This window comes from Silurus aristotelis, assembly GCF_946808225.1.
Source record: "Silurus aristotelis genome assembly, chromosome: 5".
Lineage (NCBI taxonomy): Eukaryota > Metazoa > Chordata > Actinopteri > Siluriformes > Siluridae > Silurus > Silurus aristotelis.
This window is the reverse complement of record NC_139578.1, coordinates 33,547,517-33,574,927: the sequence shown is the minus strand read 5'-3', so window position 1 is coordinate 33,574,927 and position 27,411 is coordinate 33,547,517. Positions and strand designations below refer to the sequence as shown.

The window sequence follows — 27,411 nt, the reverse complement described above, 5'->3', positions numbered from 1 at the left end:
AACGCCGCGAAGAGTGCGCTTTCTCCAGTACAGAGAACCACTTTTTTGTGTGTGGTGTGGGCCTCGGCCAGGTTGCGGGCATGGTTGTCTCCCGCCCAGATCGAAGTGTGAGAGAGGTCCAGCCACTCACTGTAAAGCAGTTCCAGAGGCTGCTGGGTCTCATGGCGGCAGCGTCCAGTATAGTCCTGACTGAGGCTACGCCTGTATGCCTTTCCCCCTGTCGTGCTGCTCTCTGGAGTTGTGGAGAGAATTCGCCGGGAAGGAGTCCGTCTGCTCCTGGTTGCGCCTCGATGGCCGGGCAAGCCATGGTTTGCGGACCTGGTGTCCCTACTGTACAGTACGTACCTTAGGTGCCTATGGCTCCCACACAACCTGTCATGTTACAGGCATTCTGCCTTCCTCCATTTTAAACCAAGAGCGACAGAACCGGCTTACCTCCACAGGACGAGGCCGTGAAGGAAGTCGGAGCAGCTGTTCATCTGCTATGGCACCAATAGGAAGGGCTTTCTCTGGTCTCCCCGCACTGCTTGGGGTCAGGGCTCACTGAGTGTGGAGTGTGGAGTGTGGCGGCCTCTATGGCCTGGTTCGCTGGAGTGTCACTCCAGGACATCTGTGATGCTGAGGGTTGGTCCAACCCACTGACCTTGTCTGGTTTTATGACCTTGACCTTAGATCCAATCCGGGTTCCTCTGTCCTACATACAGGTGCTGAGGCCTCACACGCCAGGCAGGGTCTGGTTAGTGTGGCATGATTGGACACTTGTTCCCAAAGCGTTACACCGCAGCTCGAGTTCCTGAAGGGGAACGTCTCTAGGTTATGAATGTAACCCTATCTCCCAGATGGAACGAGATGCTGCAACACTACCTGCGTCCCTGCGGCGTTTACCTTCTCTCTTGCAGAAACTAGCGTCGCTACCATCTCGCAGCTATTTGTCGCTTCCTGGTTTACGCTACATCGCCCGCTGATGATGTCACGACTCGCCTATTGGTCAGATTTCACATGTGGTTCAGATCCCGGACAATGTGGGGGCATTCCCAAAGCGTTACAACGCAGCGTCTCGTTTTCTCTGAGAACTAGGATTACATTCGTAACCTCGAGCTCTTCATTGAGTTGAGATGATTTCAAAGATGTATGGTGTTTTACCGCCATCTACTGGCCTGAATTTTAGTTAAAGATTTTGAAGAGCCACTTTAAATTTCTTCTAATGTTCATGAAAACTGTTTAAAATGCTTCAGTTCCTGTTTCTCTGAGGCTTTATCTCTCTGTTTGATACTAAATCCATTTAATAATACACGTTCCACCACAATCTCCTCTTTTAGATCATTCAAGAAGAAAATCACATTATGTTTTCTCATTGCTTTACTAGGATGTTTTTTTTGAGTCTGTCATAATTTATTACACATGTTGTAGATGTTGTGATGGTGGAAACACATTGGTTAATGTGAGTGAAAGGAGCAGTCACTTAGCTTCTGAGTAAAAGATTCTACTGCTGGACCCTTGAGCAGGTTTAGCAACTTTCAGCTTTTGTTGTAAATGTTACTGACCCTGAATAAAAGTGTTTCTGAGAACTATGAATAAATCAGTATAAACTGCAGATTACAGAGAGAATGTTGGTGTGAAACTGGTTCTATAATCACTAGACTGGAGTTGATCTGAGAGTAATTCCATTAAAAGGTTCATGGTCTCTCAGTATAAATGCCCAGTTCCTGGAAGAACCCAGAGGTTGTGAGAGAACATCCCAGAACATACCAACAATAGAAACAGTATTAAGAAGTGATTATTCAGAGAAACAAACCAAGAGGTCATGAGTTATAAATGTGCTTTAATCTGTGTAGAAGATGTAAATAAATCAGTGCCTGCAGTTACAGGTGTCTTTTTAATATAACATCATGAAAGTATGAAGTAACATTTTGTGATTTTCATGATCTCCTTCACCCAATCCACCTTTAGAATCTACACATATCCGGTATCCCTTTTTTGTTGTAAGACTGCAGAAGAAAAAAGATAAACATCAGGAGAGAACCAGAATCTGTGAATCTCTTCTTATTTAGATTATATTTTAAAACCCTCTGAGAAAAAGTAAAATGATTAAAAAAATTAAGTAAGAATGATAAATCGTACATGACTCCAGGAAGTGTGCAGTCGAATCTCGTTTTTACCACAGAGACGATGTTCACTGCAGGAATTGGTCTTTGATGAAACTGAAAACAGCACAAAGCTGCTCCATTTACATCTGTAAGAGAAAATACTATCTTCTCTTTTATTTCAGACTTACTGATGATCTGCTTCACCCAATCCACCTCAGGATCTACACACACCCGTGATCCCTTTTTTGTTGTAAGACTGCAGAAGAAAGAAGATAAAGATCAGGAGAGATCCAGAATCTGTGAATCTCCTCATTTAGATTATATTTTTAAATCCTCTGTTAGAATTATAAAACAAATAAAAAAATTAGACAGGAATCACAAATGGTACATGACTCCAGGAAGTGTGCAGTCGTATCTCGTTTCTTCCACAGAGACGACGTTCGCTGCAGGAATTGGTCTTTTATGGAACTCAAAACAGCACAAACCCGCCGCTTCATTCACTCCTGTGATAGAACATTTCATTATCTTCTCTTTTATTTCAGACTAAAGGCTGAATTTATATTAAAGTCATGAGGTATTTTTAATGATCTACATCAGTCATCATTAAATGTTTTGTGAGTTTGGGTTAATGAACACTGATTATTTTTACAACCCATTACTATTGATTGATACTACTACTAATATCAAAAATAACTTTAATGACCACATCCTCAGGGTGCGAGCGAAACAGAAGCCGGAAGCCGGAGTACAGCTCGCTCGGGTTTTATTGACAAGTGTGAGGGAGAGAGATACACACAAGCACACACACACACACACACACACACACACACACACACACACACACACACACACACACACACACACACACACACACACACACACTCACACAAGCACACGGCAGTCCTACGGTTGAGAGTGTCTGACGTGAGCTTTAGGAGAAGTGTAGCTGACCCGGAAGGAGAAGCGCAGCCGGTACGGGATTGTGGAGTCTGAATGGAACGGATAAAAGAAGTCCTGTGCGAAAACCTGAACACGAACACATAGACCGCACGTAACGTCCAACACATACAATAACGAACAGGAAGTGAGTGTGAATGAGGGGTTTATGTAGGAGCGGGGTGGAGTGATGATGAGTCCCAGGTGTGCATAGTTAAGCCTGGGGCTCCAGAGAGAGCGAAGGCATGAGAGACAACGAGCCCCAGGTGTGCGTGGGTAGACCTGGAGTTCTAGGGAGAGCGGGGGCATGAGAGCCACAAAAGGGGGCGTGGCAGGTGGATCTTTGTTGTAAGACTATAACCTTTATTTTTTAACCTTTATTTTTTTTTACAGGCAAGTCATTAAGAACAGGTTCTTATTTACAATGGCGGCCTGACAAGTGGAAAAACCACTTAGGGAAAGGGAAATAGGGCTAAAATAATTACAAAACATTAAAAATACATACATGATTAACAATTACATAAATACATTTTAAAACAAAATTATGAAGAGAAGCAACTGCATATATCCGTGAACAAATATGATATAATATTTTTAAAGGTTGAAATTGGAATTAATTTATCCAGTTTGAGAGTATTTTGAAAAGCATTCCAGTCTCGAGCGGCAGCAGATTGAAAAGATGCAAGACCAAACGCAGAGTTGGTTTTAGGAATGCTTAATTGAAAATGAATTGAGGACCGGGTGTTATATGTGACAAGCTTAAGCTGCAGCAAGTGACCTAAGTAAGGAGGTGAGTGGCCGAGAAGGGTCTTATAAATGAAGGTGAACCAGTGAATTTTACGGCGATTGTGAAGGGAGGGCCAGTTAACAGATGAATATAAAGCACAATGGTGTGTATTGAAAGGAGCATTTGTGGCAAACCTGATAGCAGAATGGTAAAGAGCATCAAGTTTTAATAGGGTGGACTTGCAAGCAACCCTATATATAGTGTCTCCATAATCTAACATGGGTAGAATGGTCATTTCAATAACAATAAGTTTGGCAGAAGTGGTGAAGGAAGAGCGGTTTCTGTAAAAGAAACCAAGCTTGGCTTTGACCTTAGATTGCAGCTTTGATATGTGGATAGAGAAAGAGAGTGAAGTTTCCAACCAGATGCCCAAGTAGTTATAAGCAACGACTTGTTCTAAAATATCCCCCTTGCAGGTGGTGATGTTAAGGGCAGGAGGAGGCGTACTACCCGTACGGCCAAACTACATGCTTTTTGTTTTGGAGGTATTGAGAGTGAGTTTGATTTGTGTAAAAGACTGCTGTAGTTGGTAAAAGCTATGTTGCAGGGTAGCTTGAACAGCATCAGGGGAGGAACCTATGGCATAAAGGATTGTATCATCAGCATATAAGTGAATGAGTGAATTACCAACTGCCTGGGAAATGTTATTAATATAAATTGAGAAAAGGGTGGGACCAAGGATGGAGCCTTGGGGGACACCCCTGGTGACCGGAAGAGAATGGAAGAAAAGGTTTTCAAATCTTACACGTTGAACCCGGTGAGAAAGATAAATTGAGAACCAAACCAGTGAGTGATCAGTGAAACCAGTGCTGCTGAGTCTGTGGATAAGTGTGTTGTGGTCCACCGAGTCAAAAGCTTTTGCAAGATCAATGAATATAGCAGCACAGTTTTGTTTGTTATCTAATGCAGATGTAATGTCATTGAGCACTTTAGTGGTAGTTGTAACACAACCATACCCTGATCGGAAGCCAGACTGTGCCCCGGAGATTATACCGTTCACATTTAGATAATTGATTAGTTGTTTATTGACAAGGTTTTCCAGAATTTTAGACACACATGGCAAGATGGAAATCGGCCTGTAATTATTCAGGTCAGCCTGATCACGGCCCTTATACAGAGGAAGCACAAACGCTTTTTTCCAAGCAGGTGAAATCTCGGCTGTATAGAGGGAGAGGTTAATGGGGGCTGTTAGTGAAGCCGCAATGACAGGGGCAGCAATTTTAATAAAAAAAGCAGCAAGATCATCTGACCCAGCTGCTTAATTGGGGTCCAGAGCAGTCAGTTCGTGCAAGACTCCCCCCACTAAAACAGGCCGGATGGAAAAACTGTGAGGAGGTGCTAAAAGGTTGCAGGTATTAGAGGCTGCAGGGGCTGTAGAAATAGGGTTTAATGTCTTTGAAACAAAGCCAGCATTTATGAAGTGGTGATTGAATGCTTCAGCCATGGAGTTTTTATTAGTGACAACTATGTCATCCAATTTTAGGGACAATGGTATGGTCCGGGGTTTGTTTTCAAGTTTTTTTACTGTATTCCAAAAAGCTTTTGGATTCGACACCACAAAGTGTGAGCTGTTTTTTAAAAAAGCCAGCTTTAGCCTCCCTCACCGCTTGTGTGGCCTTGTTCCTGATTTGACGAAATAAAATGTTGTCTTTAACAGAATGTGTCTTGCATGCTCTGCGCCAGGCTGTATTTTTTTGCTGAAGCAGAACCACTAGATCACGATTAATCCATGGGCTGTTGCGGTTTTTTATACGCATATTTTTGTTTGGGGCATGTTTGTTGATCACAGCAGTTAAAAGACCTTTAAACAACAACCATGCATCATTCACTGTAGGAATCAGACTGACTCTATACCAACTTACATGATTCAAATCATGTAAGAAGGCTTGAGCATCAAAATTTTTTTTAGAATACGTTTAGTAGTGATTACGACAGGCTGTTTGACAGAAAGTTGTTTTCTAACACAGGCAATGAAACAGTGGTCGCTGAGATCCTTGCAAAAAACACCCGATAGGTACATGTGTGGGGCATTTGTAAACACAACATCTATCAATGTGGCGTTGTCACAATCTTTTGGGTTATATCTAGTAGGTAGGTTTATGATTTGATGAAGGTTTAAGCAATCAAATTGTTGTACAACTTTCTCTGGGGGCTTAAGCATGTCCCAGTTTAGATCACCAAGTATGATCAACTCGGACCTAGTGAAAGGCGCAAGAGCATTGCTCAAGGCCTCTAGGGTACATGCTGGTGCAGGAGGGCGATAGCAGCCAGCCACAGATAAAGAAAAACTGTTTGATAATTTCATGTTAAGAACAAGAAGATCATACTGTTTGGGTATAGACTTTGCCAGGGCTATACTACATTGAGGATATTCTTTAGTGAAAATTGCTACCCCCCCACCCTTAGATGACCTATCCTGCCGAAACAGGTTGTAACCAGATAAATACAGGTCAGGATAAGTGCGGAGAGAATGCAAAATAGTTTGAGTATATCCATGGTTCAACAGAGAACAAAGAAAGTCAAAAGGCCAACGAAAAGACCTTATTCCAGAGGGGCGTGCACTTACTTCGATGCAATGAACTGTCAATTTTCCCAGTAGAGCCACACAGCTAACCAGCTAGGCATCCATATTAGCACGCAGTTAGCTAATGTCCTTAGCTCCCATCAGCCCCCGAATATTGGCCTCAAACCAGGTGGAATAGGCCGAGATCCTCACAAAGCAAGCAGATAGGCAACGGACCAGGTGGAGTAGGCCGAGATCCTCTCAGAGTAGTTTGATGCAATGAACTGTCAATTTTCCAGGTAGAGCCACACAGCTAACCAGCTAGGCATCCATATTAGCCCGCAATTAGCTAATGACCTTATCTCCTGTCAGCCACCGAAATATTGGCCTCAAACCAGGTGGAGTAGGCCGAGATCCTCACACAACAAGCAGATAGGCAACGGACCAGGTGGAGTAGGCCGAGATCCTCACACAGCAAGCAGATAGGCAACGGACCAGGTGGGAGTGTGTTTCGATGCAACGAACTGTCAATTTTCCGGGTAGAGCCATCTCTTCTTTCAACTCTTGGAAGAACATTTCTCTGAACTCTGTGAAAGTGTTTTGTTTGTTGTATAGAGAAGACAAATATTGTTTCTTTGGAAGCAACAATGATTTCTGTGAGAGTTTTTTTTTTGTGGAACTCAAAACAGCACAATTCTGCTCCAACACACACACACACTTTTTTAAATCATAATCTTCAGTAAATTACAACAGAGTTAAATTTAGACACAGTAATAGGTTAATCGCTAATTTTATTTTATAATTAGATTAGATTAAACTTTGTCATTACACATGTACAAGTGCAAGGCAACGAAATGCAGTTTGGGTCTAACCAGAGTGCAATAACAGCAAGTACAGGATACAGTGTTTACATGATTTACATAAGTTAAATAGAATGGCAATATAGGACTATAAACAGTAATTTACAGATGTATATGTACTATTAATATAATATACAGATTATATATATATATATATATATATATATATATATATATATATATATATATGTACTATGAACAATAATATACAGATGAGTAAATATGTACTATGAACATGATTTACAGATGCCTTTTAATATAAACAGGAATTTACAGAGGATGTGAACGGTGAACATAATATATTGCTATTACTATAAACAGTAAACGGGTGTATATATATATATACACACACACACACACACACACACACACACACACACACACACACACATATATATATATATACACACATACATACATATATATATATATATATATATATATATATATATATATATATATATATATATACACACACACATACATACAGTGGCAATTAGGTAATGGGGAGCAGCAAGATAGCATTAGCAAAATAACGAAGTGTGAGGTGTGGGGGAAATGTAGTAGTGTATCAGCAAGGGGCAGAGTTCAGTAAAGAGACAGCTCTAGGAAAAAAAGCTGTTCTGGTCCAGAGGCACCTGAAACGCCTGCCGGAGGGCAGAAGAGAGAACAGTCTATGGGTGGGATGAGAGGGGTCCTTAAGAATGCTGCGAGCTCGACGCAGACAGTGTTTCTTCCGGATGTCCTCCATGGCTGGGAGTGGAGTCCTTGTGATGCGCTGGGCAGTTTACCACCCGCTGCGGTGCCTTGTGCTCTGCAACAGAGCAGCTCCCATACCAGACTGTGACACAGCGGTGCAGCGGTAGAAATTTACCAGGATATCCAAGGAGAGCTGAGTTTTCTTTAGCGTCCTCAGGAAAAAGAGGCGCTGGTGAGCCTTCTTAACCAGGGTGGAGTTGTTGATAGTCCAGGACAGGTCTGCCGAGATGTGGATCCCCAGGAACTTGAAACTGGCCATCCCAACTCAACAGCCATCCCATTGATGTGGGTGGTGTCGTGTGTGCCTCTTGTCTCCTTCCTGAAGTCAACAATGAGCTCTTTTGTCTTGGAGGTGTTAAGGAGCAGGTTATTGTTGTTGCACCATGTGGCTAGGTGCTGGCTCTCTTTTTCCTGTAGGCAGTCTCATCATTGTTGGTGATGAGACCGATCACGGTAGTGTCATCTGCAAACTTGAGGATGGAGTTAGATCCATTCACAGGCCTGAGGAGAGGGAGTAGAGGAAGGGGCTCAGCACACAGCCCTGTAATACACCGGTGTTGAGTGTGATGGTGTTGGAGCAGATAGAGCCAGATCGAACCTGCTGGGGTTTGTTGGTCAGAAAGTCCATGTTCCAGTTGCAGGTGGAGTGCAGTGCCACGGAAACTGCATCTTCTGTGCTCCTATTGCTTCGGTAGGCAAACTGGTGAGAGTCTAATGTGGATGGCAGAGAGTCCTTCAGGTGAGCCAGGACCAGCCGCTCATTGTGCCAGTTTTGGCACTGGCACAATGGAGGTGCATTTAAAGCAATTGGGAACAGCTGCTTGTGTGGTGCGAGGGTGGGGGCCTAAGGGGGAGAGCTGAACAGCTCGTCACACCCAAGCTCAAATTTATCTACTTAACCAATTCGACTACGCCACCTGGGAGGGTTACACCCAGGAATTAGAAGTAAACCCCAAAGTTCATTAGATCACACAAGTTCGATTCCCTTATCAGTAAGTGTAGGCAAGAAACGTGGGCATCGTATAAAAATACATGGTTTATTGAAAACTTGGATTTAAAATAAAACAAAAAGAAAAACGGTCCGATGACATTTACACAAAAAATAAACAGACAAAATATTAAAACAACCAATTTACACAATTTCCAAATTTCCAACAAAATAGAATCATTAAATACAGGGCTGGGGTTACCCACCGGAGTGATCAGCACTAATTATCAAAAAGCACACTTCCACACACAAGCACACCTCACCGTGAACTCAGAGCACCCACTCATACACGTCAAAAAATGTTGCACGGCAAACTTTGAAATAGCACCACCAAAGACCTTTCAGCTCCTGAAAGAAACCAAAAGCAGAATAAATCTCAGACAAAAATAAAGGAAAAAGCGAATTAAGGTCACAATTCCACCGTAATACGATGGACGGTCACCGAAGCACAATATCATTCACCATATACACCTCTTAAAAACAAAAACAATGAAAAACTTTATCAAAAGTTTGAGGGAAACAAAACTAAAAAAAGGAGCGGCCGCGTCGTCCTTAAACCAGCCCCGATACTTGCATGTTGCTCGACCCCACAGTAGGCCAGACAATACCAGTTAAAACAAATCACAAAAGCCAAACGGCAGCAGCAGAAGTCCCCTTTTTAAATAGTTGTAAGCTGAGGTTGTTTACTCGGCGCGCAGCGAGGGAAAAGTCGAATCGCAGCAATAATCACCCAGGACGAAAAAGAAGGATCCTATAATACAAACGATGATACAAGATATAAATGATATAAGTAATTGCATGCATACATGCCGTTATTCCACCTAACAAACCCAAACAACTTACCAAACGTGGATAGATCAGTTCCTGAGAATCAATTCACTGCTCAGGATACGCAGCCTGCTGTGAACTGAAGTTCAAGGACTGCACATTACTCACGCCACCCGACCCACGCTAAAGCTAAACATTGCTAAACAACTTCCTCATACCTGCAGGGAGGGCAGTAGACAGATCCAAAACAGCATCCAACAGAGACACACACTGAAAAGACAGGCTAAGGATACACAAACGAGCCATTAGTGCAACGAGCAAAGAAAAACTAATTAGTCAACGCTACATACTAACAGCACATACCTGAAATCACTATAGCAACCACAAAAGGGGAAGATACGGACGTGACGAATGCCAGTTTCAAACCAACCCACTCTAAATAGTGGCTGCTCACTACTGATTGGTGGTCAGGAGTGTCAATCACCACCCGCGCCTCATTCATTCGGTCACACTTGGGCAAGAGACAGGTTGAAGATGTCAGTAAAGACTCCAGCGAGCTGCTCAGCACATGCCCCGAGTACGCGCCCAGGGATGTTGTCTGGTCCAGCGGCTTTGTGTGCGCTCAGTGCATTGCAGACATCTGTGTGGGAGAGTGAAGGAGAGAGTTTTAGCTTGGTGGCAGTGTCTTTTTTGTCTCTCTCAAAGCATCATAAAAGTCATTAAGCTCATTCAAGAAGAAGGGTGTGAGAATTTGTAATCACTGATGGCCTGGTTGCTTTGCCACATGCGTCGAGGGTCAGAGTTCGAAAAATGCTCCTCTATCTTTTGCTTGTGTAACCGGTGGCTCGCGTCACCAGTTATGAATTCACTTTACTGCGTTGTGTAGTGTAGTAGAGACAGACACAGGACAACAGACGACGGTTTCACTGGCCTTTATCTGGTGTAAAACAAATAAAAGCAGCCTTTGAGCACATTCACCCTTATTTTGCTCTATAAAACCAAAATGTGATGTCAATTCAATTACCATGCGCCCCTCATCTCCACATACAAGCCAAAGACACAAATACAATTTAACTTGGGCAAAATGACAAAAATAGCCACACAGGTAAGTAAAACAACATAACACACATCATTTGCAATAAAGAAATATATATATAAAAACAACAATTAAAATAAAGATTGATGAGGATTAGCAGGAGCCAAAAAAACCCCACCTCTTCCATGCATTAACAATGCCAAGAGGAAGAGGAGGAGACAAAACAGGAAATTATGTAGGCTCATGACATCACAGCAATTAAAGGGGAAAGGTGCTCATTCAGGCAGGTACACCAGATATAATAAGAACTATTTTGTGAGAATTATACCATCCATCCATCAATACACATGTTTTTTACAGAACACTTTCTGTACCTGTTACACTCACCCCCCCAGAATTCACAGAGTACAACAAATAAAACACTGGTCACTTGAATTATATGGTCCACACTTTAAAAACAGTGAAGACTCCACATAGAAAGTTACCCAACCAAAAGGGATACAAATATGGAGAAAGTCGGCCAAACTTCTACATATTTTGTAGGCATACACAAAGTGCCCATTACACTTTGAAAAAAAAAACTCAGACCAGGTACATAAACAGGATTAATATACACAAAATAGAGGAGATTACACTTTGGTTGAGTAGTATTACCAGAGGCCGTGTAATACAATACACAAACCTACACATGAATAACAGGAGAAACAGATTCCACACCCAGTAAGGTTTGGAGTTGAACCATCGACTCATTCAGCCTACGAACAGGTCTGAGTACTCTACCAAACCTGGTAGTGTAACGATCGTCAGAGTTACGGTCAACCAAAGGATCATGTGAACCGTTAGGAACAGGAACAGTAGAAAAAGCACTAGCTACAGTGTCACGCTCAACAGAAAAAACATCTTGTGCTTCAGAAACGGTTTGAGAAGAATGGGTTGAGACCCAAGAAGCAGTACGATCATCAGCAATGTGAGAAATGACAGACATGGACTCTGCATGTGACAAATCATCAGTGACAGGTAAGGTTGACGCAACCACATCACATACAGATTGAGAAGATGTGGAACAAGGAACACCACAAGCACTTTCACCAACAGAAAAATCAGTTGAGGGCAAAGGAAGAAAGTTAACTGGCAACAATAGATTCCGATGTACCACTTTCTCATGACCAGATTTGTCACGGATCCTGTAAATGTGCAGTGAAGGTTTGGAGGCAACAACAGAATACATGGTGGGCTCCCATTTATCGGCAAGTTTCCATTTACCTCTACAGCCTCTGTTGGCAATGAGAACCTGATCAACAACCGACAGGGGCAATCCTTTGACTCTCTTATTGTACTGATCAGACTGATGTTTTTGTTCAGCAGTAGAGTTCTTTTGAGCCAGCACCATAGCAGACTGTAAATCACTGACAAGAGATTGGACATAGTCATTGTAATCACAGATTGACTCATCACGAAGCACGCTTTGAAACATAAGGTCAACAGGTAATCTCGGCACCCTCCCGAACATCAGGTAAAAAGGGGCAAACCCAGTTGTTTCAGGGGCAGTGCAGTTATACATGAAGGTCATTGTTTGTACCAACTGTGGCCACTTTTGCTTGGATCTGGGTGGAAGCGATCTCAGCATGTTACCTAACGTTCTGTTGAACCTCTCAGTCCCACCATTCCCCATTGGGTGGTACGGTGAAGTCTGTGACTTGTCAACGCCAGCAATATCAAGCAGCTCTGCTATCAGCTCACACTCAAAATTTGCACCCTGGTCTGAATGGATACGCTGGGGAAATCTATAGATACAAAAGAAGCCATCCCACAGTTTCTTAGCAACACTTTTAGCACACTGATTTCGGCAAGGAAAAGCGTGAGCTAACGGTGAAATGATCTGTAATTACCAAGACATCCACAGATTTATTGTGCCTATCTTCAGCAGACCAGAAATCAATACAGACAAGCTCCAATGGGGCAGTGGTCTTGATGCTCTCCAAGGGCGCTCTTGCTGCTGGCTCTGAAGTTTTACTCAGGACACAACGGGCACAAGTCTTGACGTAAATCACGCACATCACGTTCCATCCCAGGCCAATAGAACCTCTGGCGGGATAAAGACAGGGTACGTGGCTGACCTTGGTGACCGGGCCAAATCATGAACACCAGAGAGTGCTTGCTGTTTCAAGGAGCCAGGCAGGACGAACTGAAACTTTTTATGCCTAGTGAGCGGATCTTTGACAGCTCTATACAGAATGCCATGAAGCAAAAAGAGTTTTTCCCACTGCCTCAAAATCCTCAAGACTAGCAAATCCTCATTCGCACGCTCACGCCTGGTAGGTCTGCGCTTCCTGCTGACATAGAAAGCCACCCTCGAAATAACTGCATCTTTGTGCTGCTGACACTGCAGGTCAGACAATGAAAAGGCATGGGTTACGTCTTGACAGTCGGGAATCAAAGAAGACAAATGACCACCCACGGATGTTGCTCTGGACGCAGCTCCCGAATCCCAATCATCACAGACGGACAAGATAGACGAAACATCCTCAGAAGTCATGGAAAGGTTCACTTCAGAGCTTAGATTGAGTTCAGTGTCAACTGTCTGTGGCTGGCACGTGAGACGGAATGTCCTCTGCACAGAATCATCTCCCACACTGTGTACATACTTCAGTAGTTCAGAGTAAGGCTCAGACAGAAGTCGCTGACTCACTGGGTTGACGAATGGGTCACGACTGAGCGCGTCCGCCACGACATTCAATTGTCCAGGAACGTACTTGATTTTAAAGTTTTAAGGGGCAAGCTTTGAAACCCAGCGCTGCTCACAAGCATCCAATTTAGGTTTTGTCAAGATGTACGTGAGCGGATTATTGTCTGTCCACACGGTAAACTCATGACCTTTTAGCCAGTGACTGAACTTGTCGCACACTGCCCACTTGAGGGCCAAGAATTCTAGCCTGTGTGCAGTGTAATTGGCTTGGCTGCGGCTCAAAGACTTGCTGGCGAATGCTATGGGACGTGCTTTGTCCTCACCACTGGGAACTTGAGAAAGTACTGCACCTAGGCCGTCCAACGATGCATCAGTGCAGAGAATAAATGGACGCTCAAAGTCAGGGTGTGCCAGGACCACGCTCTCGACAAGGGCTCCCTTTAACTCCTCGAAGGCGACATCACAATCAGGAGTCCAGTCCTGGGGAGAAAACTCCCGATAAGTGCCAGATCGATTACGGCTACTTGTACCTTTCGCCAAACGTTTCTGACCGGCCTTCAAATTGAACAATGGCTTTGCGATACGTGTACAGCCAGGGATGAAGCTCTGGTAATATAGAACCATGCCCAGAAATGATCTTAGTTTCTTTGGCGAAGGTGTGACATTATCTTCCTTCATCAAGTCATTCTTTTGAAAGGCTGAAATGACTGCTACCTTGTCTTCATCCACAGAAACTCCAGATCCGCTGATCACATGGCCCAGAAATTTGATGGAGCGCCTGAGAAAGTGACACTTTTTGGAGCCAACTTCAAATTACTAGCTCTCAACCGTGGAAATACCACTTCCAAGCGTTTCAAAGCCTCCTCCTCAGAGCGGGTGTAAACCAGCAAATCATCTAGCTAGCAAAGGAGGCTGGAAAAATTTAGATCTCCAAACACACGGAGCATCATGCGCATAAAGGATGCTGGGCTGTTACACAGGCCTTGGGGAAGACGGTTGTATTCGTACAAGCCCATTGGTGTTGTAAATGCTGTGTAATGACGATCAGAAACATGGAGCGGGACGTTGTAAAACCCTGATGTCAAATCAATAGAGCTGAAGAGAAGATTGCCTCCTAGAGCAGCCAGGCAGTCTGCCTGATGAGGCAAAGGATGAGCATCCTTAATGGTCTTTGCATTAAGCCAGCGAAAGTCCGTACAGACTCTGAGAGATCCGTCCTTCTTCCATACCATTACCAAGGGAGACACATACTCGCTGACGGATTTGTTAATGATGCCTTTCTCCTCCATTTCAGAAAGTACCTCTCTCAACTTCTGGTAGTGGCAGGAGGGGTTCGGCGATATGGCAGACGAAACGGACGCTCATCGCTCAGATGAATTCGGTGTACAAAGTCTTTCACCTCTCCACAATCAAATCTGTCTCTGGAGAAAACATCACGATAGGACACGATAAGACTCGTCAACTCCTCCTTACATGACTTGGAGACCTCACACCCTTCGATATCAATGTCCTCCAAACCATACTCATGCAGTAACTGCACAGGATCCACAGTTGGAACAGACTTGGGGAAAGCTGCATCAGAAACTCGAGGTCTGCACACATCTTGTGAAACTGTAACATCCTCCACTGCCAAACAAGGAGACACATCAGCCAGCTTAGCATTACGTCGAAGAGTTATTGGAGACTGGGTGGGGTTCAAGATCTTCATCGGCACCCATCGATCACCCCACATAGGAGTCACTACACGGCCAACAAGAACATGACGCGGTGCTGAACGTGACGTAGTGGGCTCGACGATGACTGAGCTTCCTGGAGAAACACTAGTGTTAGCTGGTAGTTTTCCCCAGACAAGGTGCTCACATCTGGGAAGCAAAGTAACCGCCTGACAAAGCCTAACTGTGCCAAGCTTAGCGGGCTGTTGGGGACCAGACCAACGAGAAACACCGCTCAAGAGCTCAAGAAATTCTTCACACTCAGGGTTGCTGTTTTGGCAGGAAATTAGTTCCCAGTATCTCTTTTCGGCTTTCATCTTCTGAAGCACACATTTGATTACATTACTGCCGATAATGAACTCATCCTTCTGTCCAGGCACTACTAAGGTTGGCACAACAAACTTGAACCCGTAGACTACGATTTCCAGGTCATATGTGCACTTAGGCTGCGTAGTCAGACCACCGCAGCCCACCGGGACCACATTACCAGGAATCGCTGAGGGTTTAGGGAGAACTCCATCGGCACGCAACTTGGATTCACTTTCCATACTCAGTGTGCAAGCCATACTGCCAGAATCTAGCATACCGTTCAGCACGGACTGGCCACCGACAGTCACAGGAGCATAAAAGAGTTCACTAGCTCCATCAATTTTCTGAGATCCCACATACAGCACCGTTTTGTCGGTTGGCAACAGTTTGCAAATATTTATAAAAATCTAACGTGGGTCTGACTCATCTTTTAGGGGAAATACGCCACTGCCCATGTTATCCCCCTCCGCACATGGGCTACTTAGTTTAACTGAATGGCTGAAGGCAGCAGCTCAAGGCCTGTCGTCCTAGGACAATTGCTCTTAAAGTGTCCAGGTTTGAAGCAGTTACGACAAAGCCTCTGGCGCATACAATGAGTATGTGTAGTGTGCTCTTTAGATTGACATACCCTACATGCTGAGCTCAGACTGGACTTGGGGTCTGAAGTTCTGACAGGACAGTTTGGGGCAGACGAGGACAGTGAGGCAGTGCAGAGAGATAAGACTTTGTCCATCATGCCAACCAACTGCTGCATACTAGCATCAGGAGTAAAAGGAGCAGCGTTGGGGTTCAACTGACCAGTTAAGCTTGGTATCTGACTTGAGAGTTCAGGCTGTTTGGAAAAACTTGAAACAGAATTGTCACAGACAGTTACAGTGTTCTGATGGCAAGCAGACACAGGCAATGAGCGTGAAGTTCTAGCAAAAGCTCTCTTCAGAGTCCTGCGATGACTATCCAGTCGCTCTTGAACTTCAGCAGCACTCCACTGCTCAGCGGGCTTGAACTAAAAAGACAAAGCAAGGCCAGGATCTGGACAGTGTGAGATAAACATCATAACAGCTTCAGTAGCAGGGTCCTCAACACGCTTGTTCCGTCTACGCAAACACTCATCAGCCACATCAATCGCCTTATTGAGCCGTATCCAGTAGTCCATTGGGCACTCGTCCGCCCTAGGCAGGGTGTTATAAAAGTCAGACATAGGCATATTTGAATACATCAACTCACTGAAATTGCGCTTCAGTATATCGAACACGGTGGTGGGGAGCACTGCAGCAGTCGGCCCAGGGAAGCTGCGCAAGGACACTTTGACTACATCTCTCGCTTTTCCAGCTAACCTGCTCAAAATGAGATCAGAGGCAGTTTCATCAGTGCATTTCTTTCTGTTCAAATAACTGTACATCAAATCTTCCCATTCATGTACAGTAAATGAATCACTTTGATCACCTCTAAAGAACGGTGGAGGCGCAACATCATGTTGGACAATGACTTTCAAATTAGAAGCATCAAAACATTCGCCTGAATGCTGTACATTTGACTTAGATTGCACTTGGCTGGGTTGTTGCGTTAAGTTGAGACTGGCTGAAATGCCAAATCAGAAACAATACTCCCCAAAGACTCAAGGGTAGCTGCACGATCAGTGTTAGGGCGTGCAAAAGGAGTGGAACAAGCAGCGGGGCTCATAGAGGTACCGATTACTGAATCAGATGTAAGTGCATGGTCAATTTCCGCATTAAAGAATGTCCTCCCTCTCCCAAAACATCAAGGTGAAACTCCAGACATTGTCAGGATGATTAAGAACAGCCCCACTACCCCTGCCTACTGGGAACATGGCACTAGGCCGTTGCACAGGGCTATAATTATCCTGACTAACAGTGTCCTCAAACATGACAAAGTTTGAATAGAAAAATTAGAGAATTGTAAAAAAACTGTTTCAGAAAATGGAAGTAAAAACACTGAAATCACTTAATATGCAGATAAGTGTAGTTTGCAGAAATACTCATTTAGACTCTCAAAACAGTTCAGAGGAAAACAAAGTATGATCACGATCACAACTCAGTCATTCGGGTGTGCAGCTGCGCAAAAAAAAGTTCAATACAGCGTTGCACGGAGAAGAGAAAAGATAAAAAAAAATGTGTGACGATCACAGAAACACTGTCATTGATGTGCGTGTAGCAATGCAAAAAAAATAAAAAAAAATTTTTTTACACAAAGCCCATACGGCAATCGTCATTAATAAAAATCAAAACGGTTTTTCATCATACCTCGTAAAAGGTAACCGTTCAACCTTTACCGTCTGTGATATGAGCAACAGAAGATAGAACACTGATGACGAGATCGGACTGGATGAAATGAGCTGCGGTCTCCGCGATCAGCCAAACACTCTCACATCACGGCACACTGTCGTCTGTTGAAGCAGCAACTCCGGCGATCGGTAATCAGCCGAACATACGAAATCCGAATGTTCACTGCACCACGTGTAACCGGTGGCTCGCGTCACCAGTTATGAATTCACTTTACTGCGTTGTGTAGTGTAGTAGAGACAGACAAGGGACAACAGGCGGCGGTTTCACTGGCCTTTATCTGGTGTAAAACAAATAAAAGCAGCCTCTGAGCACATTCACCCTTATTTTGCTCTCTTCCATGCATTAACAATGCCAAAAGGAAAAATAGAGAAAACATACCTGGTGTAAAACAAATAAAAGCAGCCTCTGAGCACATTCACCCTTATTTTGCTCTATAAAACCAAAATGTGATGTCAATTCAATTACCATGCGCCCCTCATCTCCACATACAAGCCAAAGACACAAATACTTGGGCAAAATGACAAAAATAGCCACACAGGTAAGTAAAACAACATAACACACATCATTTGCAATAAAGAAATATATATATAAAAACAACAATTAAAATAAAGATTGATGAGGATTAGCAGGAGCCAAAAATAACCCACCTCTTCCATGCATTAACAATGCCAAGAGGAAGAGGAGGAGACAAAACAGGAAATTATGTAGGCTCATGACATCACAGCAATTAAAGGGGAAAGGTGCTCATTCAGGCAGGTACACCAGATATAATAAGAACCATTTTGTGAGAATTATAACATCCATCCATCAATACACATGTTTTTTACAGAACACTTTCTGTACCTGTTACACTTGTAGCAGTGCTTGGCCTTTTTATATTTCACCTCAAGCGGACACGGACACTGCAGTATAGGATTTACATGAGACACTAACTCTACACCAAACACAGCATCGGGACGCTGCGCTCATTGTGGTAGGAGTTTTTAACAGTGCCAACCAGCACTACCGAAATTTCAGCAGCACATCACCTGCCCCACCAGGGGCGAAAGGACACTGGACCACTGTTACACAACATTAAAGAACAGCTACAAGGCACAATCACGTCCACCGTCTGGGAAATCGGACCATGCCGCCATCTTCCTCATGCCTGTTTACAAACAATGGCTGAAACAGGAAGCTCTGGTTCAGAGGGAGGTCTCGCACAGGACTGACCAATCAGTAACCGCTCTGCAGGACGCTTTGGATGACACAGACTGGGACATGTTCAGGAGCAGCTCTGATGACGTCAACATGTTTACGGAAGCGGTTGTGGGATTCATCGGGAAACTAGCAGATGATACAGTGAAAAAAAACACTATCAGAACGTTTCCCAACCAGAAGTTGTGGGTGGATAAAACCATCACCAGCAGGACCAGATGGCATCACACGTCGGGTTCTGAAAGCCTGCGCTGACCAGCTAGCACCAGACCAAAGGAATGGGAATTATACAAAGATGCTGTTTGTGGACTACAGTTCAGCATTTAACACCATAATTCCCTCCACACTCACCTCTAAGTTGGAGGTCCTGAGACTCAGCCTGCCGCTGTGTCAATGGATCTCTAACTTCCTGACAGACAGACCACAAGCCGTATGGGTGGGAAAACACACTTCATCCACCCTCACCCTCAGCACTGGAGCTCCCCAGGGTTGTGTTCTGATCCCCCTGCTGTACTCACTGTACACATATGACTGTGTGGCCACTTCCAACTCCACCACCATCACCCCTGCTTTTCACAATATACATGCTTCCGTTAGGAAATAATATTAGAAGGCATGGAATTAGCTTCCATTGTTATGCTGATGATACCCAGCTATATATTTCATCCAAACCAGGCGATACAGCTCAATTAGCTCGCATAACTGAGTGTGTTGAAGAAATAAGAGATTGGATGACCTATAACTTTCTGCTATTAAATTCTGATAAAACGGAGATTTTGCTCATCGGCCCAAAAAATAGTACACAGAAGCTCCAGCATCTCAGCCTGCATTTAGACGGTTGTTCTGTAACTACTAGTTCAACGGTAAAAGACCTGGGAGTTATTTTAGACAGCAACTTATCTTTTAAAAATCACATCAATCAAGTTACAAAAACAGCCTTCTTTTACCTTAGAAATATTTCTAAGCTAAGAAATATGTTATCTATATCTGATGCAGAGAAGCTCGTCCATGCGTTTATGACCTCTAGAATAGACTACTGTAATGCATTACTAGGTGGATGTCCTGCATCATTAATAAACAAGCTTCAGTTAGTTCAGAATGCAGCAGCCAGAGTTCTTACTAGGTCAAGAAAATACGATCATATAACCCCAATCTTATCATCCCTACATTGGCTTCCTATTAAGTTTCGAATAGACTACAAACTACTGCTACTCACTTATAAAGCACTAAATGGTTTGGCTCCCATGTATCTATCCAGTCTTTTAACACGCTACAATCCGCCACGCTCCCTGAGATCTCAAAACTCTGGGCTTCTAGTAGTTCCTAGAATAGCAAAGTCCACTAAAGGCGGTAGAGCATTTTCACATTTAGCTCCTAAACTCTGGAATAGTCTTCCTGACAGTGTTCGGGGTTCAGATACACTCTCCCAGTTTAAGTGTAGATTAAAAACATATCTTTTTAGCAAAGCGTACACATAACACACATCACACACATCACATCACAACCTTGTGCTCCAGAATATATGATCACATGCACATTATCAACTTGTGCTGTTAATATCATGAACAGCAGCTACGCTAATTCCTCTCCACTGCTTCTCTTTCTCTCCCCATCCCAAAGCATCCTGAGGTTTGGTCAGCTCCAGTCACGTCCCACCTCGTGAAGATTATGGACCTATGGATGATCATGGAGAAGTAGATGCCGAGTGTTTAAAGGCCCTGGCATGGAGAAGCTGATGCTGGATCTATGATGACCACAAATTGTTCTGTATTGTTGAAAGATTTATGACCAAACTCTTGATGTCACCCATATGAGGATGGGTTCCCCTTTAAGCCTGGTTCCTCTCAAGGTTTCTTCCTCATATCATCTAAGGGAGTTTTTCCTTGCCACTGTCGCCACGGCTTGCTCATCAGGGACAAACGCACACCATTCACCTTCACTGTTGTTTTCTGTAAAGCTGCTTTGAGACAATGTCTATTGTGAAAAGCGCTATACAAATAAACTTGACTTGACTTGACTTGACCATCATCAATTTTGCTGACAACACCATTGTGGTGGGCCTGATCTCCAACAACGACGAGACGGCCTACCTACAGGAGTTTAAAAACCTGGAGAGATGGTGCCAGGAGAACAACCTTCTCCTGAACATCAGCAAGACTAATGAGTTGATCGTGGACTTCAGCACAAAGCAGGAGCGGTCATACCAACCGCTAAACATCAGCGGGACCCCAGTGGAAAGAGTGGACAGTTTCCGGTACCTAGGTGTTCACATCACACAGGACCTGTCATACCAACACCCTGGTGAAGAAGGCCCGGCAGCGTCTGTACCATCTGAGACGCTTAAGGGACTTTAAACTTCCGTCTCAGGTGCTAAAGACTTTCTACACCTGCACCATTAAGAGCGTTCTGACGGGTAGCATCACTTCCTGGTTCGGGAACAGCATCCTGGAGGACAGACGAGCCCTCCAGTGGGTGATGCCTTCAGCTGAACGTACCATCCACATCGAGCTCCCTAACCTGCAGGACATCTAGAGCTAGGAAGATTATGAAGGACCTCAGCCATCCCAATAATGGACTCTTTTCTCTGTTTCGTTCAGGGAAACGCTTCCGCTCCCTGAAAGCGCACACAGAGAGGATGAGGAGGAGCTTCTCCCCGCAGGCCATTCGCCGTTTAAACCAGGAAACACCAAGGATCTAAAAACTGGCCCACTCTCTCCATCATCACACTTCTTCTCTGTACATATCTCACCTTTCGCACCACGACACTTTAAACTCTGGACTCGCACAGCACAGTGCATTTTATATTTTATACCACAACATGCCACACACGGACACTTTATGAACATTTAACACCACACCATACCGCACACGGGCACACGGACACTTTACACCACACCATACCGCACATTGACATTTTATGGACATTTTACACCACACCATACAGCACACGGACACTTTACACCACACCATACCACACATTGACATTTTATGGACATTTTACACCACACCATACCGCACACGGACACTTTACGGCCATTTTACACCACACCATACCGCACATGGACACTTTATGGACATTTTACACCACACCATACCGCACATGGACACTTTATGGACACTTTACACCTTCAGCAGGAGGCGCACCTCCTTGTTCATCCATGGCTTCTGATTTGGGTATGTGATGATCTGTTTCTGAGTAGTAACACTGTCTATGGTGGAACTGATGTAATCCAGTACAGAGGAGGTGTAGCAGTCAATGTCTGTGTGAGTGTCACTGGTGGGCCGAAAAGCAAATTTTCCCCAGTCTGTGTGTAAAAACCTTTCCTGAAGTGTGAAATCTGCCTCTGTGGGCCACACCTTGATGGTTCTCACTGATGGCTTCACCCGGTTGATGAGGGGTGCATATTTGGGGGGAAGGAAGTTGTAATTCTATTGTAAAGAAGATATGTTTAATTAAAATATAAGTTTGTGCAAGAAGTTACCACTCTTAGTCTACAAGCAGGCAAAGTGGTATGTAAGTTTATTTTTTTTTGTTTTATGTCCAAATCTAATGTTTTTCTTTGTAACTGAATGTATTTTTTTATTTATCCTTTTATTCAGTTCTACGGTGTAAATTCTATGGTGTTGATGTCAAGCTTAATAAACATCAGTAAAAGAACCTCAGTCTTCGGATTGTGACTAAGGGCAGCATACACCAAGCTTTATTAACATAAATGCACAATCCACCGCCTCTGGTCTTACCGGAGCCATCTAATGTTCTATCCGCCCGGAGGGTGTGTCATCCCGCTAGCTCAATAGCATTGTCCGGAATGCCGCTGTGTAGCCATGTTTCCGTGAAGATCATGACATTACAGTTCAGAAGTGCTGAGTCGCTGAGTCGAATCTCCTCCATTTTGTTCACCAGTGACCGAACATTGGCGAGGAAGATGCTGGGTAAAGAGAGCCGGTGTGGTGTTAGCATTAGCTTAGCTTTCACTCCACCATGCTTCTCCCGCCTTTGTTTATGATCTCGACGCCGCCTGCGAGTACTTTCGCCCGGCCGGGTAGAGTAAGCTGCCTTGGGTGTTCTGTTGATCTCAGGGAGGAGATGAAGGTTGTCGATAAAACTGTCGGGAAGTCGTAAACAAATATTCAAAAGCTCACGTCGGGTGTACGATGTAAAAGCACAGCTGTTCTGCACGAACAGACCCGAGATAAGCAACAGAAATACTGCAAAATTGCAGATTCTGGAGAGACCCTGAGCCTCGCGATGTACTCGCGCCCGCCATCTTGGATCAAGGAAGGATTAATAAATGGATTCATAAATAAATAAAGAAATCAAGGGTGACTCTATGACAAGTACAAACTAATTTAGTGCCAGAAACTTGCTGTTTTAGTAAAATAATCAATGGTAAGGTCGGCACTGGACTGGGACAAAGAATCTGCCCTGGCATTTTGGCCCAGACCAGCCCACTACATATGATAACAAAAAAAAACCCTCTTTTTTTTTTTTTTTTTTGCTCATTTATTCTGCCCCTCTCTGAATATTTTTCAAATTTTATGCAAGAATTATTGAATATGGAGTTAATATTCATTTAGAAGCGTTATATTTTAAATAACATTAATTACAAGTACAATAATATTAGGAGGAGGAAGGAGAGTGTGTGGTGTCTTTGGAGGTTTGGAGGGCAGATTGAAGATAAGAAAACGTTTCCTCTTTGACTAAGAAAGGGCAAAACTGCCACCCTCACCCCCACCCCCACCCAACCACCACTTCTACCATCTAAGTCAGAAACTCTTCATACTTCACCAATTTACACTGGAGTCATTTAGCAGACATCTTCACCCAGAGACATACATTTAGACATTTTACATTTAGACGTCCGAGGAGCTAAGTGAAAAGTTAGAACTTAAGCTACTCCAATGACCAGTCTAATTCCTTACCCATTGAGCTATCACTGCCCATATGGCATTCCTCTGAACCCAGTTACCTACATTTAGTTTTATTAATGTACGGAACATTTAGAGAAGGAAATTGGGGAGCATCTAACCCAAAGGTAGAAGTGTTTATTGTAGTCAGATATCACATACCTGAACCTCTAGGTGTTTGTAGAGTGTGTAGATGTTCTGTGTGATCCTGTTGATCTGGATTAGTTGTGTAGAGAAGGTTGTCAAGATTTCTCGACGTTGCACTGTTGAGGAATCCATGTATACAGGTGTATCCGTGTTTAAACAAAAATCGGTCATGAGTTCATCTATGATTAAAAAAAACAAACAGAGAAAATGTATAATAATAATAATAATAATAATAATAATAATAATAATAATAATAATAAGTTCATTCTGTGTGGTAAAATAGAAAAATATGTGAGCAGGTTTTGTTGAACTTACCATCACATTCTGCATAGTAATGGAAGCAGGTGATCACCAGTAGAACCAGCAGAACCGAATGACTATTGCTGATTGCGGAGAACATTGCTGATGCTGATAGTGGAAAATGACTGAGTAAATAAAAGGAAGAGGTCTGCTGAGTAAATAAAGCCACTGGTGATGAAACAGTTTCATACAGGAAACTCGTATGTGACTTTTTACCATAGCAAAATCAGCTCAGAGGCTCTGGTACCAAGAACAAGCTGTAGCAGAAAACACCGTGCAACCCACAAGGACTGCAAAGAAACGGCATATACACAAATCCACAAACTAAACCTTGCTATTAGTTTACTATTATTTACTTTAAAAAAACCTTCATCATTGATGTGATCTTTTAAGGGTCACCTACGTAACATCACATTGTGTTTTCTTTCCAACCTGAGAAGATTGCTGGAGATGAAGAGGAAGTCTCCTGCAACACTTCCTTTAAAGGCAGAGAGGGTGGTGTCTACTGCAAAGCTCCAACCAGAACTTCTGTCTGACCTGACCTTTGCCTACCATACTTCTAACTTTCGTTCTTGCTTTGGTTGTTTACATTCAAAACCTGACAATCTGCTCGATTGTTCTTACCTGTTTTCCTGACCTAATACTTTGCAGAATGTTTATCTGTGTTGCGCTTTTAACAATGAACATTGTCAAAACTCCCCGAGATGCAGAAGGAAAAAACCTTGAGAGGAACCAGACTCAAGAGGGAACCTCATCCTCATCTGGATGGCACCGAATGTCCATTTATTACAGTTTATCGTTGTTGAGGTGCAGTGATGGAGATCAAATGTGAACTGTAGTTAGCACTGACTGTTCACACAGTGTGAACTTGTCCATGGAATTTTCACTAAATAAGGCTGAATTTTATTGTCTACTATTAATAATGATTTAAGCTGGCCTAAGCTGCACTTTTTAACTTGCACTTGCATGTTGTTTTGCAAGATAAGTCAAGGAGTGTCTTTAGCTCAGGTGTTTAACAATGCTGGCTGCAGATGTCTTCAAACAGCCTGTATCACTTTATGCAGACTCTCTCTCTTACCTCTAATACAATTTCCTGTATACTCATATATTATCATCAATAAACTGCTCTATTTTACTTACCGTAATTTCCGGACTATAAAACGCACCCATATATAAGCCGCACCAACTGAATTTTACAAAGATGTTTATTTTGAACATAAATAAGCCGCACCTGTCTATAAGCTGCAGGTGTCTACATTGAAACTAATGAACTTTACACAGGCTTTAATGAAAGAGTGTCTGTTACACGGTGTAACGGGTGAAATATGTTGTGGCTCCTTTAAGAGCATAGCGGTATTTTGGGAATAGCCTGTTGCCGCATTTTTTCCGGTATTACTGCATGTGTGCAAGACCGAGGAATATGTCCTTATTATTTTCTTATGCTCATTTCTAAGTTTCTTTGACTAACCCGTAACGCTGTTGCCAAGAAAAATAAAAAAAACATGAGTTTTGGAAGACCATCTCTAAGCCCTCTGTGAGGTCCATTTGCGAGCCCCAGGAACTAGGGCACCGCTCCGCCTTGGCAAAAGTGGGGCCAGAACCGCACCCTCCTCGATATGTGCCCACCCGGAACAGAGATTCCGCATTGACATGCAAGCACAATGTGCACATTCTGCTTCCTCGAGAACCCGACTTCACCTGCTCCGCTCCCGGGGGAAAAGTGTGCTTAGTCTTCTTAGAAGCTTTAATTTTTTCCATTTGACAAACCATTGACAAACAATGACGGATTACACACATGATTCAGAGCGTGGACAATGCACAAGTGTGTTTGGGAATTCCCTGAAAGGGAATTGGAAACCTCCAATGCTGGACCATTGAGCTAGTTCTATATATAAAATACTACGCTTAAAAAGGCCATGCGTAAATTGCATAAACTAAATCAGTATAGATTGCAAAATTATTCATTATAAATCATTAAGTATAAACACAGTTATTGTCTGATCAGATAATGTACTATGATACTGAACTTTATCACAAGCACTATGCAGTCAGTACCATGGTGTTGCTCAGAAACCCAGGGGAGAGTTGCATAAAGATGAATGAAGCCAATAATATTTTGAGAGGAATGGATTGGTGGGAGGAACCATGCTCCTGCTTGAGGTTGATAGCACAATGCTCTCCCCATACCTAAAGCTGCCATCATATCCTCCTAGATCCTGCAACATAAGGTTGAATGCACATTTTCCTACAAAAAAATAATGTTTTACTGTCATCTACTGGACTGAATCTTCTGCAAAAATGTTAAAGATCTTTTAAATGTTTGAATTTGTGTAGAAGATGCAAATACATCAGTGCCTGTAGTTACAGGTGTATTTTTAATATAACATTAAATTGCTTTGAGTAATGTGATACAAATTAAGCATTTATGAAAAAATAAAAGCTAATTCATGAAGAGAAAATTTTATTGTGTTGTTTGAGTCAATTCTGATGGTTCAGTTTTGCTTTCAACGATCTGCTTCACCCAATCCACCTCAGGATCTGCACACATCCGGAATTTCTTTTTTGTTGTAAGACTGCAGAAGAAAGAACCAGAATCTGTGGATCTCATCATTTAGATTAGATTTTGAAATCATCTGTTAGAATTATAAAATAAATAAAAATATGACAGGAATCACAAATCGTACATGACTCCAGGAAGTGTGCAGTCAGATCTGGTTTCCTCCACAGAGATGATGTTCGCTGCAGGAATTGGTCTTTTATGAAACTCAAAACAGCACAAATTTGCTCCACTCGCACCTGTGACAGAACATTTCATTATCTTCTCTTTTATTTTAGAATAAAGGCTGGAGTTATACTGAAGTCATGAGACATTTTTAATGATCTACATCAGGGTTTTCCATGTTTTTTTTTTGTTCACTGAAGTGGTTTATTATCACTGATTATTTTTACAACCTGATACTATTGAAACTACTACTAATAATAATAACAAGGAAAAACCATAACTAATAATAAGGTGAACTTTATCTTACTCTGAGCCATCGTGAAGGACTGAAAGCAGGTGAGAACCAGCAAAACCATCAGGAAAGAAGGAGAGAACATGACTGCTGATGGTGAGAGTGATTAGA

General features: G+C 43.1%; 1 long non-coding RNA gene across 2 annotated transcripts; it reads right to left on the bottom strand.

Moving 5' to 3' along the window:
* Positions 1-1,927: 1,927 nt before the first annotated feature.
* On the bottom strand, positions 1,928-27,411 carry LOC310725932. 2 transcript variants are annotated; one of them, XR_014533565.1, is made up of 3 exons: positions 27,316-27,411; positions 2,476-2,587; positions 1,928-1,988 (listed from the first exon to the last, which is right to left on the bottom strand). It is a non-coding gene; the product is annotated as an uncharacterized lncRNA (long non-coding RNA). The 2 variants fall into 2 exon arrangements; XR_014533566.1 differs by lacking the exons at positions 1,928-1,988; positions 2,476-2,587 and adding exons at positions 26,643-26,859; positions 26,971-27,082.